Genomic DNA, 20,048 nt, shown 5'->3' on the forward strand with positions numbered 1-20,048 from the left:
GCAACCAAATGTTTTAGTAATTGTATATTTGTTTCCTCATTTTCCCAACGCCAGCTTTTTCTCCTTCACGGTCACAATGCAATCTTTTCACATTGCAGAAGATTAAGTATTCTGTTTATGAAGAGTTGTGCAACCTCCAATTTTCCCCTTATAAAGACAAAAGGAAGTGCTTTCAAAGCCATTTCTATATGACACAAAACAGTAGTTCTATGTAGATATTTGAGTTAATAATGTTTTAGAGGCTATGAAATTATATTACTGCCTATTTCCAGGTTTTTGCAGAATCAGCACCAACTCAGTCAAAACCCATATATTGACATGGAAACACACTATGTGGGGTAGAAATTAATAAAAATGTAATTTTTTGTCATTTGAGGGTTGAAAAAATCTATTTTTTATCATGTGAGAGCTGACATTATTGAAATGAGAGTGCAAAATTTTGTGAATGGCAATTTAAAATGTTTTCCTATGCATTTCCCCCTCAACACAAGCAAGCCAAGGTGTAGAATTAAAGGGTGTCCTAGTGAGTACATTTCTGTGAAGAGTATTCAGTGAGATGCAGAACATCAGCTCACATTGAAATCAGCTTTTAATTTACACTTAGGGTTTGCTTTCTCTTGCATTTTCCCACGGAGACTCAGCTGCCTTAAAAGTTCTGTCATAATAGCACCATCTTCTGACTAACATCCTGTCAGGAGCACTTCTGAGTACTTTTGTCTTTGGTTCATTGCAGCTGCAAGGGCCCTGCTTCTGTGAAAAGGTGGCTGCTCCCCTGCTTAGTGCAGTGCTCCAGGGATGCAGTGAAGTGGTTAACCATACAGTGCAATCATCTGTGCAGAGCTGGGAATTCCTTAAGTTTGGCAGCCCAGTGTTGAAATGTACACACATTTCCAATGAAAATGTTGAGAGAATGAAATTAAAACAGAAAGTGTTCTGCTGACATTTTTGATGCTGACTCAGTTTTGTATAAGTACGAACCACTGACAGCACTTGCATTCCCAGTCTCTTCCAAGGTCAAGACTGTATGGTAGATATTTTGAAGAGTCTACTACAGCATAAATAAAGCCCAGCTAGTAAAGTTTTAACCTTATTTAACCTGTGCTTATGAGCAAAGATGTAGATCTTCGAATTGCTAGAAATTGTTGGATAGATTTTGCAAGAGGAAATTGTACCATTTTCATATCAGACACACTAACTCTTGGCTATGTTCTAATACATGTGGGTCTTTTATTCCATTTCTATCTAGACAGTAGAGAAACGACAGGACTGACTGTCAGCTGACTACCAAAGCAATTTAGTCAATTAATTTTGGAAAGTCTAGACACTAATATTTGAAGTCACTTATCCAGTTCATTTCATATAAATTATTAAAACTTCAGATACAGTTTAAAGGGCAAAAAAACAGAGTTAGAGGTTTCCTTGGTGCAAGAGCTTGAGACGGGATTCAAAGTTCTGGGTTGGTTCCTTGCTTCTATCATTGATTCACAATGAAACTTTGGAAAACAAGTATCCCATATCTGCATGAATTGGTCATGCATTGGTAAAGGACACGGGAAAGTAATTAGGCTTTGTGAGATCTTTTGACATTCAGATCCATTAAGCAGAGCAAAAATAGTGCTGTTTGTGGCATTAGATGCTGTTGTTGGTTTGTTTCTGAATTCTTATCTGCCATACCCTTCTTTTTGTGATAAACCAAAATTTTCACAGATTTGTTAGCCTCTGTCAGTTCTCATTTGTAATACAAAAATAACCAAAAGGAAAATTAAGAGGATAAAAACCTTAATATTAATGAGGGGATCAGATAACAGATAGTCCTGTTTGTGCATATTTGTTATTTGCATATACAAATGCAAGTGTGTAAACACATGCCATCTGATATATTTCTTAATTAAAAGAATATTCCTTCCTTAGAAAATTTTACCTTTTTTCTAATTTTCTCACTTCAAGGTACTAAATTTTTTTTAATACGAAAGAACTCCTTCAAGCATAAACAAAGAAGATTATTTGCTCAAGTTTTTATTTTTTTTTTGTTTAGTCCCTTGAACTGACTTTCTCCAGTCTACAAAATGCTACTGTTCATGATCTCAGAATTTTCTAGATATTGTGAAAAAGTCTGAAAAACATAATGTGCAGAGCTGATGACTCACTGAATCTGAGAGCAATTTTCTCTAGTTAGTGACTTAGTGGGATGATTCACTGCACTGTAGCAGTCTTTGCAGAATTTTACATGTTAATGCAAGGGCAGAGAGAACAGAAATAAATGCCTAAATAGACATGGTAGTTGTGTTGATCTTTATTCCCCTCATGACATAAAAGTGAATAAACCTAACAGAAGTATCTGTCATTGGTTATAGTAATATTCTTTACTGTATAGCTCCATAGGGATATTCAGTGTCACCAAAAACTGAGTAGTCTGGGGCTTATGCACACTCAGGGCATCTACAATTGTTCACTTCAGAAGCCTTTCTCCAAAGTCACCGTGAACTCGTTGGATCAGAATACTCCTTGCTGCCATTTCTCCACTTATTTTCAGAACAAAAAGAAAGGTAGATGTAACTGTAGACCTCATCTAAAAGGTCAAGAGAAAGAGAACTATCTGAAAATAGCTTGGAGCAAGACGACAGACTCTGCATTCAATTAAAATATTCGTGAGATGATACCCCCAGATGGATTTAGTTCTTACGTTGGTTTCTAGCTATACATATTTTTTTCATCTTCTGCACAACAAAAAGTAGGGTCAGAGCCCCTCAAGGGAACAAAAGCCCTTAGTCAAGAATATAGATGCCCCAAAATTCATAATTATCTTAATTTTCTTCTTTCCTGGCTCTAACCCTCTTTACACTGGTGAACTGTTCTGCATATTGAATCCGCATTCAATACATTAGTGACTCTATCATACACATCTTTTATATCTAAGCACTTTTCCCCTTCACACACTATCACTGAAAAATGGTTTTAGATGTCTATTTGTTAACATATGTTCTCAACATTTGTATATCTCTGTGTCTTTCCATGTGATATTTGTTTTTCCTGTGCTTTATTTGCATGTATAAATAAAGAAAATGTCTGTTGTTGGGATACAGATTGGTCTTTGGGAAGGATGTTAGCCTTTTTCACTCCGTCTGTTTCAATAAAGCAAAGAATTGCTGAGCAAACAAACTGGTTTATGGACTCAGTATAGTGCTGGAAAGACCAGAACACAATGTGATGGTACCAAGCTCTACATTTTGCCTTCATCTTTCTGAATTCCCTGGAAGATAGGTAAAAATCACATGGAAAAAGCCATGTCTCTCTGGGCGATGGGTCTGTGCTTGGCTGATTTGTGGCTTCTCCGGACAGCTGCAGTATGCAGCATAGTGTTCAAGAGTAGAACAAGACTTCTCCCTGAAGAACTGCACATGCAACACATGCTTTAGGGCTCCCCTGTCCTCCTCTGTTCAAGTTTTGCTGTTATTTTGGGATTGCTGAGCACTGGTGTTTGTCTACCTGTATCAGCTCAAATAGAGACTGTTAAAAGGCATCATTGTCTTTGCATGAAAACAGAATTGCTTGGGCTTGTACTTTGGCACTACTGTATATTGCTTTGCTTATTAATTTTCGGGATGCCATGCATAAGACTAGAAGCTTTGGTCCTCGAGCTAGGTCTAAAATTTGTGCATTTTGGAGCAGTGTTTTTATGTTTGGCTGTTATCACCTAGAGTTTTGACACTGTCATCTTATTGCAGCAGAGAAAAATGAAGCTTTCTCACATCATCCAGCGCTGTGTGCACAGAAAGAAAACCTGGTTTCAACAGCAAGCATTTATCTCAATGATAATTTTTGCATCTTTCCAAACAATGGAAAGATGCAAAAAACCCCAGATTTTAATCCCATGGATTGTGCTCGCAATGGAAGAGTCTTACTTGATTATTTCTTATTATACTCTTCTTGTTTTATGAAAAGCTACGCATGTTGTAAGTTAACAATTTTAATAGGTGATTATTAATATAGGTTTTATAATTATAAAATAGGTAATAGGAAATCTGATCAGAATACCAGTAAAAAATTTTCTTCCTCTTGGTTCCCATGAAATTTTCTGTTTTAATTCTGTTGAAGTAGAGTTTGAGAATTTAGTCTTCCTCTTCTTTGTACCTGATATTTAAATTTTTTTTCTCATTTCTCAGTGATCACAGGACATTCACAGGAAGATATTAATCATAAAATACAATGCATGAAAATGCATAAAGATGTGATCCTCTATTGTCCTTTTGCCTAACAGATTTTTTGCTACTGCTGCTAAAATTGCATTTTAAACTTCTTCACAAAGGTCTGAAGAATAATTAAAAGTATAAGAATGGCAGGCTGTTGGCTTTGCTGCATGGTCTTTAGGGCCTCACTCAGAAAGTGAGAGATATCTAATTAAGGTTTGGATAAAAGTGCCATATGGAGAGTAAGACATTATGGATTGGGGTTTTATGTCTTTCTTAAGAACTGGGAAACAAGATTGTCTGAGGCTAAGTTAACAAAGCAAGCACTGTAAATTATGTAGTCAAAACTTATTCATAGAAATGTGTTTTTCAGCCACTTATTCTAGCACTATAGTAATAATAGTTATCAGAAAACAGAATTCATGACACCCAATTACAACATATCTTTCAAAAAGGCTCTAGCTAAGTACTAGATAACATGGTGCTTAGTAATATATGGCACTTGGAATCAGGAGTTTGTTGTATAACATAGAAATTACTACAGCCTTTACAATTAGCCTGGAATGGTTTGGAAATAGAACCAATAGATTAAGGATTTCCATAACATTTTCAAAAGTACCTTTAAGATAATGAGTTAGAAACCTCAGATTGATATAGTAAACCAAATGTTATTTAAATTCTGCAAAAACTATCATCCAAACATTAATTCAGATAAACATTAATATAGGCATCACTGGATCCTTAAATTGCCTGAAGTCTAATTTCTTCTGGTAAAGTTCCATAAAATGCTTAAATACCTCCTCTTGAGAGTTTCTTCAGTACTGGCTACACTTGCTTAGTAGCTGATGCCCTAATGTTTGGAGCAGGCATTCCCTGCCTGTTTCCTTGCTGACTCAGTGGGCTGGTGTGCAATCATAACCTGCCTTAGCTTTTCCAAGACCCACCCTTTGCCAGGGTCCTGACCTCTCCCTTTCTCTGTTTGGCCTTCTCTGTGCTGAATCATTTCAGCATGCAAGTCCGACAGAAAACGCTGGATGTGAAAACAGGTGCTTTTACCCTCAGTATGCTGACCAGGATCAACACACCACCAGCCAAATGCTCAGGTGAGTGTAGGAGAAAGGGTGGGAGCAAAGGGTGGGCAAACTATGTGTCTGAGCCTTTCTGCTGTAGAAACCCACCATCGGCAAATGCTGGATTACACCACATGGAAAAAGCAGGAATAAAGGTGTTTTCTTCACCCCAGTGGTTGTGAAGGTGGTTCCCAGTCACTTAAACCATGGAAGATTTGCGCATTCATTTTCCCATCTGCTCTATTTGCCATGAGCAGTTTAAGTTGGGCTCTCATTTGGAGGCTAAATCCCCTGACCGTACCACATGGGCTACTGTGCATCCCACATTTTCTCTGTGCTAGAAGGTGACTCAAGAACTGAAGCAGACACTGCCAGACCCTCCTGGAACCCCACTGAGCATCCAGTCTTGCTTAATCCACCCGCTGGGAATCCAGGCAGCCAGTGTCATCTTCCACCCCTGGACTGTCCCTGCAGCTCCTCCATGCCTCTCTGCCTTCCCAGGTATGTGCCACACAACGTGCCATTCTCAGCCATATGTGCCTTAACTACATATTACAAGTTGATTTTCTCTTCTGAAGGATATTTTGGGATGAATGGTTCTTGTATTGTCTGACAGAATTGTTCTTTCAGTAGCATACTTAAATCTTCATGTAGGAGAGAAAATATGTTTATGATTATGAGGATCATTACCTTCATGGCTGAAGAACTCACATGGGATATGTGGGCTGTAATCTCCTCAAGCTGCTCTGAACCCCACATTACCACATCTTGCTCACTAGCATTCAGCTTTTTGGGCAAAAGGGAGCACTGGCACTGGCATAACTACATTTTACCACCAATAGCAGACCTTTTTTTTGCCCAAGACTGAAAAATATTAGTTCACAAAGGAGTTCATGGCATGAATTCCAGTTACACAGGGCCTTCTTTTCTGGCAGATCTTCAAAAATTACTTTAGCAGTATCTGCTCCTTAGCTTAGTCAGTTCTCCTATCAGTTCCTGTTCAGAGACAGCAGCTTCAGTCTTGCTGATTACTCTTGGGGATAGTGAGATATGCAAACCCTTGGGGTTATGGTGCTTAGCTTTTTCATGACTATACCCTATATACAGACCAGGGTCCCAGCTGGAAAGGGAGCTTACACCTTTAAGTCCCTCAGAAACTTTTGAAAGTATCATTGCCTGTCATATTAGCTGAAAAATGTTTTATGCAGAATGTGATACTCCCTGCTTGCTTCAGGGTATGTAATCTGGACTCTGAACCCTGTGGTCACTGTGAAGCCTCCCATTCACAGACAAGTTAAAGAGATGTAGACCAAGAAAGCTTATTGCATTTCTCTGGCAAATGTAATGTGAGACCCTTACATAGTAGCTGATCTAATTTTCATCAGACTCAGCTCACTATTTTAGGAGATTTCACTACAGAAAGTAAAGGAATTGCTTCCATTACTGTATTTCAGCAACCAGCTTAAAAGTATGGGAGCTTTTTCTTCTTGTCCTGCATTGTTAGCTTTAGTTCTGTTCTATGAATCCCAGATAAAATTGTGTTTTCCTTGGGACTGTTTGAGAATTGTCTATAACTAAAAATTTTTAAGAACAAGACCAAGATCTGAAAATGCTCACAGTAATTTTGTCCATTTGCCTCGTCTATACACGTGAAATATGTCTCATGAAGCAGAATGGCAATTTTAGTCACTGTAACTCTCTCTGCTCCAGCTTAACAGGGATGGGGCATGGGATCATCTTATTTCTGTGTTCTTCTGCTGTCCATCTCTGTGTCCAGGTTTTTCTCTGGACACAGTTTTGGCTCATGCTCGCTGTCTCACAGGCTCAGTTCAGGGATGGTATGTGCTAGGGGACTGCTGCCAACAGGCAGGAAGGGTGAGGCTGTCCTGCACAGGAGACAAGTACACAGTGGACAGCCCTGTGGACATCACCCTGCCAAACCATTTGTCCTTGGAGCCACACGGTGATCCCTCAGTGATTTTACTCATTAATATGGATCTACCGAGGGCAACAGACTCAGAATTAAAAAGAACATTCAGCAAGGATAAGACCTTTGTTTCAGCCAGAGAAGATGGATCTGTCCAGACTCCTCAAATAGCAGAGTATAGAAAAAGCAGCCAATTGAACATGATAATTTGCTAAGAGGACATTTCATTTTTCTCCCTCCAGATTGTATTCCCACTTGATTTCACCCTGATATGTTAAGAGAGCTGGGAGAGGTGACACTGTCAGGTGGAAAAGGTTATGATGAACAAAGGAGCAGCAATCCAGGACTGTCCTGCAGAGACCAGGGAAGACTCAAGACAAAGTAAATAGTTATAAAGAACAGAAAAAAATATTCTGTAAAATTGGGCAATTCTTCCCTCATTTAGACATAATTGATAGTTTCTGATTGAATACTGCTGATTTCTGAACTAAAAGAAAAAAAAATTAATTATCCAGACTGCTTAGCTTCATGTTTCTTTTCATTTTGATTTGCACATGTTATATTGGATCAAATTCATATGACATTTGATCTCAGAACATGGTTTAAAGTTTTGTTTAATATCAGTTGGCTCATTAAACTGGCTTAAAGGTTTTTATATTCCTTTTAGGATATACAGCTATGTTTGTTAATCTTTAATAAATTATATATCAGTAGCCATATTGTAATATTCATATTTATTACAATATTGAATTTCACAAGTTGCTGTTTAAAATATTTCATTTATATGTTGCATTTTTGTTCTCCTTTAAAGTTTTCCTTTTTATTGTACCATCAAAAATTATTTGAAATAAATAATTTCCCTAAATGATATTGCTTATTTAATTTTCTTTTTCCTAATGTAGCAAAAATGATGCAATCTTTTATATTATTAAGGAACAAAAAACCCAGAATACCTAAAAGAGAAATGAAGTGTTGTATTGCACTAAATAGAAGGGAAAACCAGAATCAAACATTACCATATATGCTTCAAAGAAAAGTCTTCTTTAACTGAAGAAACAAAAGATTTAAGGAGTTCTTTGTCTTCATCAGAAAATACCAGTTTATTGGGGGGGGGGGGGGGGGGGTGGAAAAAAAGAGAGCTCCAAAACTTCTCTGAACAGAACAGTTTGGAGTATTTGTGCATGCTAAAGGAAGACTTGAAACATTTTTTCATTAGTTTGGCGCTGAATTTAAAATTTGATAATATATTCCTTGAATCAACTTTTGCTGAAGATGGCAAAAATGTAACTTTAGGAGTGCATTTTCTTCCAATCCAAACTTAAGTTTGCACAGCTGGGAGACTTCTATTTTTTCCTGCAGCCTTTTCTCCCCCTCCCCCATTCTGATTTGTTATTGTTTGAAATTCTGAGAATGTTTTACACACATTTTCAGTGTACGACATTTGGATCCTGATAAACGAATGACAAGTATGATATAAAGCCTTGTGGAAGACCCTGCAGGGTCTGCCTAGAGAGAAGAACACATCTGTCTCCAGCTGTGCACTTATTTGGGAGTGAAATTACTTGTCCTGGGTTGGGCAAAGATAGTAATTATTTTTTTCTGTTGATGTGAAGATCAAAGGTTATTCTCAGGAAGTAGGGACAAGGACTGTGGTATTTAGCAGGAGAGATTTATCCGGGACATAATTTAGTGCATGTTTTGCACGTTAACCTGGTGTTAATGCATGTAGATGGCAGAGAAATTGTAAACAGGCTGATGTAAGATAAGTTATAATTGCTGAAAAATAAATTAATCTTCTGGTCATGAATCTTCCACAGTTAGCAGAACCTGGAGCAGCTGCTGCATTCCACAATGACACTTTGGAAAGAAGCTGCTTGATCTGAGGATTTCTTCCTACAATGCAAATAACTTCTTTCTCCTATCACTGTGTAGCTTTCTGTTTATTTATGTATTTATTTATTTATGTATTTTAATAATGTAAACCTGGTTTTAGGAGCAGTATCCAGTTTTAGATTGATATAACTCACAAATTTCTTCCAATAAGAGAGAAACCCTTGGTTTTGTGATTTGCAGTGTGCAAACTGAGAATACCCTCCCCCTCCTTCAAAACCACAGAGGTAGGAGCTTATAAATATGACTTTTCATAACTGGGTGTAGTATGACCTCATGGTCAGAGATGAGATATAATATTTATTTCTCCACAATTTCCTGATGCTGTTTCCATGAAATAGCTTTCTCATGTTTCTCATTTCTAAATTTGACTTATATATGCAAATACATTAACTCTTTTATAAGTTTCTCAGTATAAAAAAATTATACAAATTGTGTGAGAAAAGTGGGAAAAAAAAGCTACACAATGATGATTGAAATCCCTCACAGCAGACTAAGATTTAATTATTATTTATGCACTATTATGACACAAAACATTTTTCACTAGTACTGACATAGGCAGACAGCTTTTTTGTTTAAAAAAGCATGACTCTCACTATCCATAGAACCGCCATGGTTCTCTTCACTAAGTCAGATGCTGCTGAAAGTTGTACTGTTTTAAATAAGGAAAATGCCATGAGCTAAAATGGGATATACTGATATAAATCCAGAATAAATTATCTGAAATTTATGCTTAAGCATAAAATGTTTATGGCCAATTCCCATGACAAAAATAGTCTGCCTAGAAGAGGTTTGGCAAAAAATCAGAGACAGCAAACCAGTTTCATAATTGTAGCTCATTCACAAATATTAATGGAACATGTTTTGCCATGTATGTTAAAATTCAGTCATTTATCTCATGAATAATTGCTAGGCTATGGAGAAACAATGAAGAGAATGAAGTTGTAGATTTTCTAGTCTTTCTCTGTCTTTGTTTTCATTTTAATATACTCATGAAAGCTCATCCAAGGGACCAAAGCAAATGACTTCTCAGATGCTTTGCTGTGATCCAGTCATCAGATGTCTGAGGGAAACAGGTAGTGGTGGATTGCACAGGGAACACCTAAGCAGGCTTTGACAGGATAGAGAAGTTTTCACTGTAAACAGATTTGGTTTTCTAATTTTGTGCATATAATCTGCTATTACAGCAAGTGCAGCCAAAATCCAGAAATTCTCTGGCTAATTCTGGCTGCAAGTCAAACCTCACTGTTTCCCCACTGTACTGCCCTCCCACAGAATGATATCTTACTGGGTTCCATTAAAATAGCAAATGAACTTTGAATTAACTGAGGGAAAATCAGCTCTAACCAATGAAAGACAGGCTACCAAGTCTTCCTAGGGGTTACTCTTCATTTAACATAAAAAGGCCAAATATAACATATCTTTTAGCATCTCAAGAATGTGGATAAATGTTGCATTTATGTGCATTTAAACCTTTAAGATGGGGTGGGTTGATGGGTCTGCAACAGAAAGTCAGCAACACCATGTCTTGGAAGAGGAGACTCTATCACTGGGTTCTTTTCAAATACACCAAGCAGAAACCAGCAGGTGCAGTGAGGCTCAAGGTGAGGAGACTAGCAGTCACTACAGGGCTGAGATAATTTAAAGCTGTCATGATACAGACTTCAGCTCCTGAAACTGTAGCTTCCTTACCGACCTTGGCGATGAAGAGCTTCCATGTTGAAAGATTTCAATGGTGCCAGCGCTCCACAGTGTCAAGTTGCTGGGAAAGGAGCACGGTGAAATCAATAGCAGAGTTTGTGGGCTTGCAAAGACCATTGCTGTAGCAAGGCTAGGTCATATCAGGTGCAGTAGCTCTATGGTATCTCTGGGAGAGAAACAGCCATGTGTGCTTTCTGCCTTTGCTGACAGCAGTTGTGGTATGAAGCCAAAAGTACTATAAATGTAATAAAATTTGGGAAAAGGTTATCCATACTCCCACTGATTAGTAGGTAGAGAAAAAGTTTTGTCTACAAAACTACCAACAATTAATTTAAAAAAAATAAAATTAATGTCTTGTATTATCTGTAACTTCCTGGTTTTTTTAATGTATTTCTTTTCCATTTTCAGAATGTTCTAATGCATGTCTTTTTAATGTTTTTGTTCAATTTTGCACTTATTACTCAGTTAACATTGTTTTTAAAATTTTCCTGAGTAAGACTGAAGAAAAGTTGTTTTGTATCACTGTCTATTCCTTGGAAGAAAAACAAAAAGAGACTCCAGGCTTGTCTCCTTCAAATGTTCCATAATGACAAAAGGGCTTCAAAATATTTTGGAAAAAATTTGCTCACATAATGGACACTTTATACACAAAAGCATGTGGAATAAAATATGCATAATTAACCTCTCAAGTACGGGGTGAACGTACGGGGTGAACATTTGCCATGTATGTTGTGGTTTCCAGGATTAATTATTCTCTGTGATTTTACCTGTGTTTTATATCTTGTGGTAGAAACTCATAAAAGTTAATATAGCACTGTTAGTCACTTAATAATGACCAATAACATTAGTTGGCCTGAGATGGGGAGAGCAATCAAATCAGGTCATGCTACTGACTAAGCCAGATTTCACAACAACTTTCAACAAATATATAGCATGTGAATAAACTCCTTAGAGGACAATTTAATTGTAAAAAAAAAAAAAATAAAACAGACAGTGTCATTATAAGCATCCAAATTTTGCCTTGCAAACCTCATAACTTCCTAGTATCACAAAAACATAGTTGTTTCATAATGTCACTGAGGAAAGTGTGGTAAACACATACTTTTATAAAATGAAAAAGCAACCAAAGCATCAGCACATTCAGTGCAACAAAAATTTTTGAAAAAATAAAAGCAAAAGAAAAAACACCATTTCCTTCAAGCCATGAAGACTACATTTTTTTTTATTTCCAAGACAATTGCTGACAATCTGCTAATGAGGCCTCTTATTATGCAGGAATGTTTACAGTCATTAGTCTTCAGGCAAAGTTCATCAAAAGAATACAGGCAATTACTTTAAAAATACCTATGACACTTAAAAAAATACCTCAATGACACTTAAGTCATCCACTTCCAAACTGCAAACTAGTTTTACAGGTTATAACAGAACTTGACTGCGCACACAAAGCCATGGTGCATGTTGTAGATCAGCCCTCCAAACCCACGGATCTTCTTCCAACTTGAAAAATCCCATTTATCACCACATTCCTCTCCGTGTGAATCACAGCAAGTCACAGCTGCTAGGTCTGGGTGGATCACCTTGTTCAGCAGAAAGATCAACTGACTGAAATAAAGAAGGAAAAACAGAGTGATTTCCTGCCAGCAACTGGAAAGAAAAGTGACATATGGAAATGTTTCTTCATACCATTAATGGTTAGCTGGTGCAACTCATTGCTGCAAGAGTTCATTGGGACTGGATCTGAGGGAGGCTGGACGTCTACCAGTGTATTTCTAATCCTCAAGAATTAGACTAGTAAAGCCCAAATATCCAGATGAGAATGCTAGGAGACATAAAACATCACACATTTCAGGAAATAAGGTGGGATCCAGCTGTTGTCCAGTTGTTAGACAGCAAGCTGTCCATGAGCCAGAGTGTGCCCTTGTTGCTACAAGAGCCAACAAGCTCTACTGGGAAGAGCATTGCCAGCAGGTCGAGGGAGCTGATCCTGCCCATCTGCTCAGCCCTGGTGAGGTCACATCTGGAGTGCTGTGTCCAGTTCTGGGCTCCTCAGTACCAGACACGGAGCTCCTGGACTGCATCCTGTGGGGGCTACAAAGATGATTAAGAGACTGGACCATTTCTTATGAAGAAAGCCTGAAGGATCTGGGACTGTTCGCCTCAAGAAGAGACATTTGAAGTGGAACCTCATAAATGTCTATGAGTATTTAAAGGGAGGGTATAAAGAGGATGTTTCCAGGCTCGTCTTAGTGAGGGAACAGGCAGAAACTGATGCACGCTAAATTCCACCTGAATCTGAGGACATCACCACAAATGATCACATCTGGGAATGGACTGACCAGAGATGTTGCGGAGCCTCCCTCATTGGAGATACTAAAGAACCGTCTGGATGCAATTCCCTGTAATATGCTCTAGGATGGCCCTTCTTGAGTAGGGAAGTTGGACTCATTGTGGTTCCCCTCTAACCTCACCCATTTTGGATTCTGTGACTTGCAAGAACATCTTCTGACACTGCATATTTATTTCACCAGTATTTGTAAGTGGATTAGAAACAGTGGTTGGACCAAGCATGTCAGGTGACAGTGTGATAATTTGACAGCTGCTTACAATACAATTTGGGCCTTACCAAACACTTCTGCAGCCATTTGTATCAAAAGTGAGTTGGTATTGTCACAGAATCTCTCAAGTTAGAAGGGACCTGTAAGGATCAACAAGTCCATCTCCTGACTCCTTGCAGAACTACCTAAACTATATGAGTATGAACCTCATCCAGATGCTCCTTGAAGATGCTTGGTGCTGTGACCACTTCCCATCAAGTACATATGCTACCATTTTGAGTCCTAACACAAGTTTTAATGCTATGGTGTTTAACTAGCAAACCATCTTCGTTTTTAGCTTCTGTAAACAATCTATATTCTTCTCCTTATTGTCACAATACCTTTGATCCTGATGATAATCTCACTTGTCTGCTCTGCATACCTGAAATAAGACCATCAAATGTTAAAAATGGTGGAAATCGTGTGGTGAACTTATATTCCCTTAATATTGTAGTAAGTAGATCCAGAAAAGTTCGGGGGATAAAAATCTCTTTGTTTAAAATGCAATGCAATGACAATTCATACAGAGGTATTGATCTGTGTGAGAGCAGAGTCTCTCAAGAGAAATCTTTATAGTCACACTGTACTATTCTTGCTGCTTTCTGAAATCTACTGTTCCTTTTGTTGTTACTACTTTATTGGATCTGTACCTGTTTGGTGTTTAAAGTAGATTAAACAAATTTCTATCACATTTTCCCTGTAAACACATGATATGTATTACTGAACTCTTATAATTAAGCAACAGCCAAACCATTTGTAGAAGTGAAATTTGACATCTGAAAAAAGCTTTAGTGTCAATATACCGTTCAGTCTTTGTGGCTACAATATTCACTACACTCAAATATAGCATGGAGTCTTCTCCTGTCTTGGTCTTGTAGTATTGTTGGGAACTCTTTATAATGTTGGGAATAGGCAAAAGAAGCAAGCTCTGCTCCAGATCAGAGCACTACTTGCACCCTTGGGCAGAGCATGGTTTGTACAGAAGCACAGAAGTTAGAGGTCCTATATTGCATTTTTTTTTTAACTTCTCCCTCCCCACATACAAGGGTCCTTAAACTTCGCATTTTTTAAATGATCCAAATGAGATGTGTCACAGAGGTTTAAGATAATTTTCCAAAGATTTAAGAAAATATAAGTATTTTCAATCTTCCTCCAGTATAGCATTTAAATCTTTGTTACAATACCTGAGCACATATAATGGGAGGAAACTTATACATTATTGAAAACCCAGGAATCAGCACTAGAAAAGTTTTTAGGCAGCATTATATCAGTAGACCTCCGCACAAGTTTATTGCTATAAATTCAGTCCCATTGCAGGGGGTTGTCTGGTGGTGCAGCATTTCCTGTTACAGGAGCATGGTAGCAGTAGGAAGTCATATTTAACCCAGGTCACAGTCTCTGACCATAAGACCCTCAGCTGTGCTAATAAATATATTTGAGTAGCTCTCAATATTTATTTTAAATTTAATAATTTACTTTTTACACATCTTTATTTTCTGTCCATTTTGTACTTTTATATTTTCTTGTAGTTGAGAAAAGAGAAAGCAAGAGTTTTTATGATCTGTTTTTCACATGTTATCTCAGTGATTGTTTGGCAAATATTTCTTGGCTAGAAGGAGAGTAGGAGAATATGCAGACAGGGTGTACCATAAAATTTTATGGAAAAATATTTATTGTGAAATCTGTGCATTTGGGTCAATCTTCAGCCTGTGCTGTGTAGTGTAGGGGCATTGTCTGGCAAAGCAAGAAACTTTCTTTGGACTAGCACTTCCACTGAACATTAGAAATCCCCTATTTCCCACTACCAGGGAAATGGATTTCCTTGTCTCAGTCTGAGAGCAGAGTACAAACTACACCACACACTCTGGACTGGACAGCACAGTTTGGCTAAAACCACAGAAGAAGAAAAGACTGACTGATGTGTTAAATTAGAAAGGGAAATTAGAAAGGAAAAAAATTCTTTGGAAATATTCCAAGAAATCATGAAGCACTGTAAAACCCCTAACATTTGTCTACATTATATGGTTTGTATTGCATTTTTATAATGTGACTCTTGTGCTGCAAAAAAAATGCTTATACAAAATGTTTGAAAAGTATTCCTGTATAGTTAATGAATACTCTAAAAAAATTATTTGGAGGATGAGTCATGTGTATAATTCAGAGTGTAAATACACATTCACTTTGGTGTAGCAGAAGAAATAAAACTTTTCAGGATTAAAATACAGTTTCTCAAGTTTCAATTTTAGAATGAGTTTCCATATATTATATGGATTCAGATTAATCTTAATTTTAAATTGGTTAGAGAGCCCTTCAATATTAATCAACAGATTTTTCCAAATAACATATTTTTTCTACCTTCCTTTCTTGAGTCCTTGAATTTAATAATGTTGGGATTTCCTGCTCCAAAGAGGGATCTGCTAAATAAATTTAAATGAAATAAAACATTAAAAAAAAGTATGAAATGTGTGAAAAATACAGTCTGATAAGATCAAGAGTCTGACTTGAGTACAATCCCCAAAACATGACAATTTGAAATGAAATCTGAATTGATGTGTTCTTGAATTGCTATTCTGAAACATTTACTTCTTTCTTTAAAAAAATGTTTTCCTAAGTCCATAACCTGAACATGAAGTTCATGTAGGAAAATATTCTAGAATAAGGCTATTATTATACAAGCCCCATAACTCCCACGGAATTTCCCTTATGAAAGGGAACTCCAGGCTGGCCAGTTGGCTTTGCAGTCATCGTTGCTGGTAGACGCATTCAGTGGGGTTATTATTGTGGGTAATGCCCCATATGCTTCCTGCATTAAGAAGGTGAGGGGAGATGAACACCTGCCATGACATAAGTCATAATGAAATTCACTTCACAAAGTAGAAAAGTCCTAAAAAATGAGTGGAAAATCTCTATTTATGAATTTGAAAGTGGAGTTGTAGAGGGGGCTTCCAGCCAAAACCCGATCAGGTTTTGAAATGGATGACGGGGATAGCCTGCATCTTGCATTTGGAAGATTGTGGAAGAGGTTAGAAAAGAAAACGAGAGAAGCTGTCAGATTTTTAAAACAGAATTGTGAATTCTGGTTTTAGATGGCAGCACTGACATGTCTCACCACTTCCTTGGTGTTAAGCACCAGGCAAACAGAAATGTTCAACAGTATAAGTACGTTCCCACATGCCACACCACTGATGTTTTGTAGACATGGCAGAATGAACCAACAATAATATAACTGTACTTAGGAGCAGGTTTTATGGTGTCAAGTACAGCATACGTCTAAGACGCAACTGTAAAAGAAAAAAAAGAGAAAGCACATAACTCATTTCTATGATGAACATGTAAGACAATGCTATGGCAGTAGCTGAGAGGCACGGCAGGAAGGGCAGAGGAATCACTTTTCTCTAAGCAGGCAGATGAAGAGCTTGGACAAATATCTGGTCTGACCCATCTGTGGCTTTTCAGATTTTCAAAAACCAGCAAATAAAAAGGACATGCGAATTGAATCCTCTACTGTTTTAATTTTAGTTGGTTCATCCAGCATTTCAAACAGCCATATGAATGATGCTTTTTTTGAAAACCAGACAATACTTTTACCTCTTAACCTTTTCCAGATTTGATTTCACAGAGTGAAATTAATCCAATGTGAAAGCCTGAGGTGCCTAGAATGGAAATGCTGACAAACTTTCAGCTATAGAAGTGTTAGCAACCCACCTCAGATGTATTGTCATTAATTAAGCAGATGAAACAGAAAACAGAGAAAAATTAGCTGAAGTTCACTTGTTGCTTGTTGCAAATTTGTAAAAGGGGTCTCTACCATAGAGATACGTAAAATAATGCTCCTGTTAAAAGTTATGTGGAAAATAAAGGTTCTCAGCAAGCTAATTTTACTCTGTTAACAAAGCATGGTTTCAAGCTATTCTTGTTAACCATCCACCCACTTTCTTTTCCTTCACCACCTCAGATTTGCAGATAGGAGGTACAATTACAGTTCTTTGTTTCATCCTGAGATCTCTTTACAAAATAAAGTCTGCTTTTATCCTGTTGAAACCTATGTGCTTTCCTTCATTGTGTAAAGCTAAAGGAGCTGATGTCTAACTTTAAAGTAATCCTTTGTGTTGCATTTTTTTCCCCCTCCCTGCCTCTTTGTTGTATGTATAGCCTAACTGTGTGCCTCCAATTGAACTTTTCCCCTGCACAATCACACACTTAAAGCAGGAAAAAGGAGGCTGGGGTGAAATCCTGGCCCCGCTATACTTCATGGGCTTTACTGGGGTTAGGTTTCCACTCTAGTGGCCACTGCTCTTTGAATTGCTCCTTTTAGTCCTGCCTGAGATGTGTTTTACCCCTCCTGGAATGGAACCGTTCTGGTGGACATTTCTGGTGCAGATGGTCTGCTGGAAGGAATGGAAAGCCAGAAATTTGGGGATTTAACTGGCTTTGACATCATAGTGGGATCATGATCCAAGAATTTAAGGACCTCACTCTTAACAAATGTGCGATTTCCGTAATGACCCCAAAAGAATGATGGTAAAGAAACTATATATTTGTAATTATATTTGCATTTTTATTCCTCTAACCGCCTGGTTTTCATCTGTCAGGGCATGTCAGGAAGACTGACTTTTCCAGTGTACCTAATGGGGTGTTCTGGGCATTTGTAACAGAAGAGGATGCTGAAAAAAATAAGAAAGGGGTGTAGAAATAAAGTTAGCAAAAAACCACCACCACCATTAATAATAATACTCATCATCATCATCATCATCATCATCATCATCATCATCATCATCATCAAGATAAGGTTGACAACAGTGGTAGGAATCTTGTCCACTTGCCTCTGCAGAAGGAAGGTGTTTGTCTGCAAGTGGGGCTACCGGGACACAAAATTTGGAATGCTAATGCTGGGCTGTTTCTCATGGCACACTTTGCTTTTTCTTTTAGGTCTGTGCCACAGCTGCTCTCCAAAGGAGCCATAGGAGATGGGATTAATGGCAGGCTTGTCAAAAGAGTGTGTGCCTGAAGACTACACCCTTCCCCCTTCCTCTGCAAGAAGCTTCAGACTGTGCTGATTTCCAGGCCATCTCCTTCATTTCCATTACATATTTATATTAATACCAGTAAACACACACTGAGCCCTCAAGGCAACACATGCTTTGTGTTTAATCGAATCCACAGGGATGTAGAGTTTGAAGCAGATATGTTTGATCAAATAGAATGGGCAGTTTCACATTTCTGTATCTTTACCTTCATTCCTCAGAGAGACCCGAGATGCACACCATCACAGTCCTTGGAGAAACTTCTTCTTCCTTACACAGTACCAGTTTTCTTCTGAAAATGAGGCCCCACCTTTCTGAAATCAGTGCTGTATTAGAGATGTTTAAAAGATACAAGTCTTCATACTGCCTTCAAAGAGATATTCAGGATGCTCTGAACTCATTCACAGAAAACTTGCTTCACTGTCCACAGATACAGCCATAATCTTCCTACCATCTATGCTCATCCTCAGCTGAAAAGGATCCCTGGTTCCACTATGTTCCACTATAGTATCTTTTGATACTTTGAACTTTCCCCAATATTATTTTTCCTATCCTGTTCTCCTGACATTCTAGGTAGCAGATTTTTAATTTTCAACTTCATCCATGAGATGGATACTAAAAAAACATCATAGACATCTCTGGTGTTTGCATTTTGCATAGGATGTTGAGAAACTGGAGAGTCTGCAGCATGATTTGAGAGCTGGAGAAAATGTCTAAACCCCCTCAATCTGCTTAGGTTATCAAAAAGAAGACAAATTTGATTTACTCGTTGTGTTTAAGTACATCTGCTGAAACGTTTTGACCTTGTAAACTCATGCAGAACAGGAGTTTCATGAGGCCTGAAACAACAAGCAAATGTCAATGAATTCAGAGCATAGAGACAAAAGCAGAAAATCTTTTTGTTTTGGGACTTTTAAAGATAAAGCTTATTTCTGCATTTGAAAAGATTTTAATTTAAAGATTTAACTAAGTGAAAAGAGTTAAATAAAAGGCTCTAGCTAATCATTTTATATTGACCCAAACCTTTTGTTTGTTAAAGCAAACACTGGGCTGTCTCATTATGATGATAATAGCTGCTCTAGTGGTACAGCCACCACTGAGTTAATTATTCTAGTGCTGAAGAGAAATCCCCTGGAGTGGGTTTTGTACTTTGAAGCTGATGTAATTAAAAAAATACAACAAAGATTCTGGAACTATCTGAGGATTCTTGAGTACGCAAATAACCACCATCTTCTAGCAATCAGAAAATTAGAGCATGGCCTATCAACATTTTATTCCAATAGTTTTTCTCACATATACTGAAAAGGAGAGGGAAAACCTATTAATATTATTACTGTTATTGTTTTTTGGTCTTAGTAATCATTTAAATCTTTCCCATGAGAACTTTCTGATGTAACTAGCAACCTTCAGATGGAGTTTTCTTACACCATCTAATATATTTTATTTGAAGATGATCAGCTTCATGAAAAGTATTTGCTAAAATAATCATTTTGAAGATTGCCACACATTAACCAAAATATTTTAGATCACTTAAACTGTCACATGCAGGGCTGTAGGGAATTCAAGAAAAATAGACATCGGGGCTAGACTGGTGAAGCAATCAGGGAAATGGGCCCCTTAGGGAGACAACCCAAACTTTTTTTTTCTGAAGAGGA

The 20,048-nt window shown here is 37.6% G+C and overlaps 1 long non-coding RNA gene across 1 annotated transcript; it reads left to right on the top strand.

Annotated features, from left to right (window-relative positions):
• The first annotated feature begins 5,211 nt into the window (after window positions 1–5,211).
• LOC121339148 lies at window positions 5,212–7,827 on the top strand. Its single transcript, XR_005953140.1, has 3 exons — window positions 5,212–5,290; window positions 5,599–5,758; window positions 7,427–7,827. It is a non-coding gene; the product is annotated as an uncharacterized LOC121339148 (long non-coding RNA).
• Window positions 7,828–20,048: the final 12,221 nt, after the last annotated feature.

Source organism: Onychostruthus taczanowskii, unplaced genomic scaffold (genome assembly GCF_017590055.1).
Source record: "Onychostruthus taczanowskii isolate IOZ18803 unplaced genomic scaffold, ASM1759005v1 scaffold33, whole genome shotgun sequence".
Classification (NCBI taxonomy): domain Eukaryota; kingdom Metazoa; phylum Chordata; class Aves; order Passeriformes; family Passeridae; genus Onychostruthus; species Onychostruthus taczanowskii.